Source organism: Schistocerca nitens, chromosome 5, assembly GCF_023898315.1.
Source record: "Schistocerca nitens isolate TAMUIC-IGC-003100 chromosome 5, iqSchNite1.1, whole genome shotgun sequence".
In the NCBI taxonomy this organism is placed as follows: Eukaryota; Metazoa; Arthropoda; class Insecta; order Orthoptera; family Acrididae; genus Schistocerca; species Schistocerca nitens.
In genome coordinates, this window is record NC_064618.1 from 475,477,460 (window position 1) to 475,485,478 (window position 8,019).

Below are 8,019 nucleotides of genomic sequence, written 5' to 3' on the forward strand. Positions count from 1 at the left end.
GTAGGCCACTTTGGCTCGGGAGAGGATACAGGTTTTATGATATCCGTCTCTGCTCATTCAGTACATGCATCAAGACAAGAGGTGGTCAACGTCATAAAGATAAGTGGGCTTGTATTGCCAGCTCTTTTAAATTTGACTCGATTTTGTAATCACTGCAATTACATCTGTGTGCTTAATTTTTTTGTCAGACAGTGTCCTCCTGAAATCGAAAGATAACTGCCTCGTCCCCATCGCACAAAAAAAGCAAACAGAGAAGTAGCATCCTACCCCAAAACCATCATACTGAAATATGTAATGCTCACAAAAATAAACGGAGAGTTTACCGTCGCTAATTGGGAAGGCGATTATATAACAACATGTACATACTCTCAGCTACAAATTATGCCATTAGTCTTATCAGTGTTATCGCCATTGATCTACAAATACTAATACCCATAACAGAAACTATCATCTGGAAATTACTTACAAAACAGTGTAGATCGCAAGGTACGTTTATTAAAAGTCGAGCTGTCTCGATCATCACATGAACGCCTTCAGACTTTCAATAATACTGATGAACAATGGCGGTGCATGGAGCAGGAACCGCTGAATAACAGCATTTACCTGTTCCGTCTGCAGTTAATTGCTGTTTATATTAAAAACTCACCATTTTATTCAGAGAGAAAATTACATCGTAGTATATGGCGTTGTAGTGCCTCGAAATATACTTCCTCACAAAAAATGGGACAATACAGTCGTTGTCCATCCGTATGGTTTAAAATAAACGTTTTAATAAACGTGTCTTGCGATTTAGAGTGTTTTATAATTCATTTAAATATTTCATTGTGATCGCTGATTTTCTCCAACAATGTTTTCAAAAATGCCTATCATCTAATTACCTGTTAATCACTAAGCTTAAGTGAGCTGTGTGATATGTCATCAAAATTTGGGGCCGGTGGGGGAAGGGGGAGTGCTTTAGCTACCTGAGGTCTGGAGATAAGCCAGGGGGGACAGTTTTCAAACGACATTTTCTGACAAGACAGGGGAGATGTACACCAAGTCCATATTTTGTTCGCCTACAGGCACACAGACATTTTCACAACAAAACTTGTCAAACAGATCTGCCAAACGGAAGACAACTACAGTTTATGTTGCCTGCAGGCTGGGAGGTGCAAAATGGAACTAAAAATAACACTAGGATACTTTCATAGGGAAAATTTCTTCACAAGTGAGTGTAAGTGCTGGAAAAATGAGTGTTGCATTACATCTACAAAAAACTCGTGGGATGTCAATGATTTAGCTGAATGAAAATTATTTTTGTGATCTACTACATAAACATTACTTGACACGCTAGTCCTATGTAACATATCTGGTTGTGTACTAGATAATAACTTCCTTATTCTTGGTTTAATGTAACACTGTATCTAACGTTTCTTAAATTATTCTCGAACTAGATTATAACATCGAAACTTTCCCACTGAAGTCAATGGCTTTTAGAGTAGACATTAGCACACAGAGTACGAAATTGTGGTTTGGAACGGGGAAAGCTTGCAGGGATGTACTATCCAGTGGACACAGCACTTGGTGGTCTTACCTCCATCACTGTAGTACCATTACAGATTATGTATTCAATCAAGTGGAAGTTAAAGGGGCTCATGCCCCTCAGGTGGCAAATGGATTGTCGGAGCCTATTATGTACCTTAGCTACATGTACAGTCCGGAAGCATCTTAAGAAACCGTGAGGCTAAATAATGACAAAAGTTCTTAAGATCTCGGAAAAACCTTAAAACTTTTTGACCTGCGTAAAGTTTACAATGATCCTAACGCTTACTAAGTTCAACATATTTCTTAATGAGTTTCTACCGATTACTGAAAATAGTTTTCCTAAAAAAATAATTAAGTGTAATAATGCCAAGTCATTAAGGAAACCTTGGATCATTACTTGTATCAGAGTCTTTCTACAGCGAAAATAGGCCATGTACAAAATAGCCAGGAAAGTAATGGCCCAGAAATAAATTCTTATTATAAGCAGTACTGTAACACATAAAGGAAAGTTGAAAAAACCCAGGAGCATGCACATCCTGTCCAAAATGAACATATGAAATAGTACAATAAAATGAAAATGAAATATTGTTAAATGAGAAACAGCGAAAAAGAAGCGACTGAAGTTATGTATTTCTGTTAAAGAGAATGGGAGTTCGTACACAGCAGTTATTTTTAATAATTACTTTTTAAGAAAAGATGATGAAATTGGTGCAAATAGTGTAGAAAAGGAAGCATAACATTACCGTGAAGAAACTTTATAGAGGAGATTTAGTGAAATAAAAGCTAATCGCACATACACTTCGGAAATAGGGAGGAACATCACGACTCTAAAAAGTAAAGGTTCAAATGGAGTGTATATTTCCCATAAGACACACAAAGATGTGGCAGTATAGCGAGTAATGTTCATAGACTCTTACGTAACACATCATTAACTTAGGAGGATGTTTTCCCAGAAAGATTGAAATATGCCATTGTTAGATGTATCTAAAAACGAGTGAATCCACAGATGTCAATAACTACAGACCAGTATCACTCCTTATATCACTTTCTAAAACTTTTAAATAGTAATGTAATCCAGAGTTGTCACCTAGTTGTGTGGTAACGTGATGCTTAGTCATCACAGTTTGGATTTCAAAGGAGACATTCTAATGATTCAGCTATTTATGCATTTACGAAGCATATAATAAAATCTTTAACTGACAAAATATCAACAGTTAGGATTTTCTGTGACTTATCGAAGCTATTTGACTGGGTAAATCATAATATTCTATTAGAGCAGTTAAATTTTTATCGAATACATAGTTCAGCAAATCTCTGGTTTACGTCATCTTTAAGAAACAGAATGCAGAAAGTTACACTAGGTTATTCGACTAATAAGTAAAAATAAGGGCGCTACATCATCCACAAGGCGAGAAATTACGCTGGGGGTCGCACAGGCTTCGATTATTGGCGCAGCACAGTTCTTGATTTATGTCAACGATCTGCCATTTTATTTGAACCGGGAAGCAGAATTAGTCTTGTTTGCAGATGATAAAAGCATTGTTGTGCAACGATGAAAAGAAACGCCAACAGAGAAGGTAGTAAATAATGTATTTGTGGAAGCTGCTGAATGGTTTTGCACAAATCAGCTAGCTATGAATTTTGAAAAACGCAGTTCCCGTAGTTTTGTACTGTCGAAAATATTCCATCTCCTACTATCCTAGTATACCAACAAGAAATAATAAAAAGGATAGAAACTTGTAAACTGTGCACACTGATGAAAACTTAAACTAGAAATACCATAACAGACGTTCTAAAACGTTGAGGTTTGACTGCTTTTACCATTAGAATAATCGCCAACTTTGAGGATACAGAAGTCAGTTAAGTTAAATAGTTTGCGTACTATCATTAACTGATATCTTATAGGTAAGATATTGATGTCTTTTGAGATAACGCCTCGCTTAGGGAATAATATGCATTGCACAAAAAAAAAAAGAATTAGAATTCCGTATGAAGTTAGTGCACGTACGTCTTATAGGTAACTTTTTAAGCGGCTGAAAACATTGATCACATCCTCGAAACGTATTTATTCACTTATAAAATATGTTATGAACGATCGATTTAAGTTTGACAGTAACAGAGAGATCGCCAAGTACAATACTAGAAGGAGAAATGATCGGCATTACCCTTTAATGAATCTAATTTTGGCACAGAAAGTGGTGAAATATGCAGGTGTAAAACACTTTCGCAATCTACCCATGGAAATAAAATGTCTGACAGATGGCAAAAGTATTTTCAAATTTAGATTAAAGATGTTTCTCCTTAACAACTCCTTCTATAGCGTACTGAAATTCCTGAGTAGCGATATTTTTAAAGAAAAAATTTTACAAAATCCTGTTAATGGGAAGCATATAGTCATATCTGGGTTACCTAATTCTAAACCGGTACAAGTCGGACTGTTGTAGTAGGTGGAGCTTGTTTCCCTCCACATTCCTCTTTGTGCATCACTGTATAGCTATTTGTGCCTAGTCTCCTTCTACTCCGTGTAACATCTTCCGCTACTGATAAAGAAAATGGTACCAGCAAAGGGAAATGGCTACCGAACGTCTTCAGGCTGCAGCTCCTTAAAAGTACTGGTAACTAAAATATCATCAACATTAATAATCCAGCGGATTACTCGTCCCTTCGTACGGCATGAATAGCAGAAAACTTTGAGACCCTATCAACAATCGATTGAGATTCATTAGTGGTGGCCGCATTATGAGAGACGTGTTAAATATGACTTTGTTAAAGAGGAAATCTAGAGATGAAAATACAGCTGTTAGCATAAATGGCAACTGGAAAGTGCAAAATACTTCTAAATTTTATTTTCAGAAAACTTAGGACACTGGAAAAAGAATACGAAGAGTACTAAGCTATTTAAACTAATATTGATTCACAGCAGCACCGGTTTCATATGAATTAGTTCATTTTCAGGTGGCCTGCGTTCTTCATTGTGAAATAAATCTTACGTATGGCAGCATTGATGCCAAGGGGCGCAACCAAGTGTCCTGTCGACATAGATACACTTTGCGGCACAGGAGATGCGTAATACGTTACAGCATCACTGAATAAAAGAGATAGTGCATAGCAGAGCCTCATTAAATTATCCGTTTGGTCTGCGGCGTGTTCGGACTTTAAAACGTATGAGAATGCCATTAATTACGTTGCGTCACACACGTTAACATAAAAATGTTGTACTATGTACTTTTTTCATGTTAATTACAGAGAATATGCAGCTGCATTGTGTTTCACTGCTTTCAAAGCCGTACGTTACAATTTAAACATATAACAGACATATATCATGAGTAATATTTAAGCTCTGTTTGTATTGTTTTTTACAGGTTACGTACTATTTACATATCTCTAGGAAAAATAAACTTAATTTGTAAAACCTTGTCGCTGTTATGCAAGATTCGACAGGCATGTAGAAATTGGCATAGGGTTGATAAATGCATAGGACGACAAATTAATCATTCCCGGAAAACATTACGCTAATTTTGTGTAACATCGTCTAAGCCCTTACTCGTTGCCTCAGATCGGCGAGAAAGAATCTTATAATTTTCTTCAGATATATCATATCAAGCTGAAGGCTATCGTTGATGGTTAGACCTCGAAGAGCTACCAAATTGCGCGAAAACTGACTGCTGCGCTTTCAACCGCTGTTAAAAATAGTCCCAGAAAATTTATTTGGGATTGATAGCGGACGATTTGGCTTCCCAGCCGATACGGCGGATGTGGTGCTTGAGTGTCCGTCACACCAGGACCGTGGGTTTGCAAGTCTACAAACACCGCTGATGTCATCTTTGAAGACGACCTTGTCCTCAGCTTATTCATCACGAGGATTTGAAACAAAAGGTTGCAAAGTATGTTGAAATAAACATATTACTTCGTATATGCATGCCTGGAAGAAAATACATTGTTGACGATTCACAGCTGTACGAAATACTTCGGAAGTAAACTGCCAGAAAAAAGTTCACAACAGCAAGGTGGAGTTGTGCGACATAAACGAAAGTTGGTAGACGTGTTTGTCATCTGAAAGATGATCTCTGTTCAGATTACGCACCAGTCGCGTAAGAGTGGCGTTAGTAGGGCCAGTATGAGGATGCAAACCAGGTTTGCTTCAAATACAGGCTGTAACGGTTGTAAGCGTTAGTTACCTTAGAAACTGGACGTGGTGAGCAGTTGATAGTCAAGAGTGCATTTCAGGCAACAAAGACGGCATTATCAACAACTCACTCAGTTGGAACGACGTTGTTTAATAGACCTACGAGAAGATGGATGTTCCTTCAACTACACTGCAGAAGGACTTTCAGGAATGTAGCCTCTGTACATGATGGCTGGCCCCGGTGGTCACGAGGATGCACGGTAGCAAGAAAACCGAGTTCTGAACGGCAACGTGGCATTACTGACAAGGGAACCTCCCCATCGCACCCCCCTCAGATTTAGTTATAAGTTGGCACAGTGGATAGGCCTTGAGAAACTGAACACAGATCAATCGAGAAAACAGGAAGAAGTTATGTGGAAGTATGAAAAAAAAAGCAAAATATACAAACTGAGTAGTCCATGCTAAGATAGGCAACATCTAGGAAAATATGCGCTCATGAGCGCCGTGGTCCCGTGGTTAGCGTGAGCAACAGCAGTAGGAGAGGTCCTTGGATCAAGTCTTCCCTTGAATGAAAATTTTAATTTTTTATTTTCAGACAATTATTATCTGTCCGTTCGTTCATTGACGTCTCTGCTCACTGTAACAAGTTTAGTGTCTGTGTTTTTCGACCGCACCGCTAAACCGTGCGATTACTAGACGAAAGGACGTGCCTATCCAATGGGAACCGAAAAAGTTTGATCGCAAGGTCATACGTCAACCGATTCCTCCACAGGAAAACACGTCTGATATATTCTATACGACACTGGTGAATGTGCGTCACATGACAGAAACATGTTGTCGACCCACCTAACCTGTACACTTGGCGAATGGTTAAAAAGATTCTTCTACCTTTCCCGATTTAGGTTTTCTTGTGGATGTGATAATCACTCCCAAAAAAGTTATCGCATCGGACGGACAGATAATAATTGTCTGAAAATAAAAAATTAAAATTTTCACTCGAGGGAAGATTTGAACCAAGGACCTCTTGTACTGCAGCTGCTCACGCTAACCACGGGACTACGGCGCTCGTGAGCAAAGTGTGTCATTGATGTTGCATATCATGTGCATAGACTATTCAGTTTGTATATTTTGCTTATTTTTTTCATACTTCCACACAACTTCTTCCTGTTTTCTCGATTGATCTGTGTTCAGTTTTTCAAGGCCTATCCACTGTGCCAACTTATAACTAAATCTGAGGGGCGTGCGATGGGGAGGTTCCCTTGTGAGAGAGGAGATCATCGTGTTCGGAGTATGGCTCTGCATCTGAAGCGGCCATATCATCAGCGGTTGGCACCACAGTGACACAACGAACTGTTACAATCGGTTACTTCAAGGACAGCTCCGATCCGGACAGTCTGTAATGTGCATTTCCTTGACACCAAACCACCGCTATTTGCGAATTCAGTGGTGTTAAGCGAGAGGACTGTTATGTGTTCTGATGAACGTTGGTTCTGCGTCAGTGTTAGTGATAGCTGTGTGTTGGTTAGGAGGAGGCGAGTTGAGGGCCTGCAGTCAAACTGTCTGTGTGAAAGACACACGGGACCTATACCTGGATTTATGGTCTGGGGCACGATCTAGTACGACAACAGCGTGCATTCCACTGACCCCAAAACACCGCCATTTTCGACTTCAGGGGTGTCATGGAAGAGCTCACTGGAGGGCAGGGTGGAGACCTGTTTCGTTTTCTGATGAAAGCTAGTTCTTCCTCGATGCCACTGACGTCCTTAAGCTTGTTCATAGGAGGGCAGTTCAGGATCAGCAATCAATCTCCAGAATGAGATTTTCACTCTGCAGCGGAGTGTGTGCTGATATGAAACTTTCTGGCAGATTAAAACTGTGTGCCGGACCGAGACTCGAGCTCGGGACCTTTGCCATTCGCGGGCAAGTGCTCTACCAACTGAGCTACCCAAGCACGACTCACGCCCCATCCTCACAGCTTTACTTCTGCTAGTACCTCGTCTCCTACATTCCAAACTTTACAGAAGCTCTCCTGCTGTGAGGACGGGCCGTGAGTCGTGCTTGGGTAGCTCAGTTGGTAGAGCACTTGCCCGCGAAAGGCAAAGGTCCCGAGTTCGAGTCTCGGTCCGGCATACAGTTTTAATCTGCCAGGAAGTTTCATATCAGCGCACACTCCGCTGCAGAGTGAAAATCTAATTCTGGAAACATCCCCCCAGGCTGTGGCTAAGCCATGTCTCCGCAGTATCCTTTCTTTCAGGAGTGCTAGTTCTGCAAGGTTCGCTGGAGAGCTTCTGTAAAGTTTGGTAGGTAGAAGACGAGGTACTGGCAGAAGTAAAGCTGTGAGGACGGGGCGTGAGTCGTGGTTGGGTAGC

General features: G+C 40.1%; 1 non-coding gene across 1 annotated transcript; it reads left to right on the forward strand.

Moving 5' to 3' along the window:
* The first annotated feature begins 7,705 nt into the window (after positions 1–7,705).
* Trnas-cga (transfer RNA serine (anticodon CGA)) lies at positions 7,706–7,780 on the forward strand. Its single transcript has one exon. It is a non-coding gene; the product is annotated as a tRNA-Ser (tRNA).
* The last annotated feature ends 239 nt before the right edge of the window (positions 7,781–8,019 follow it).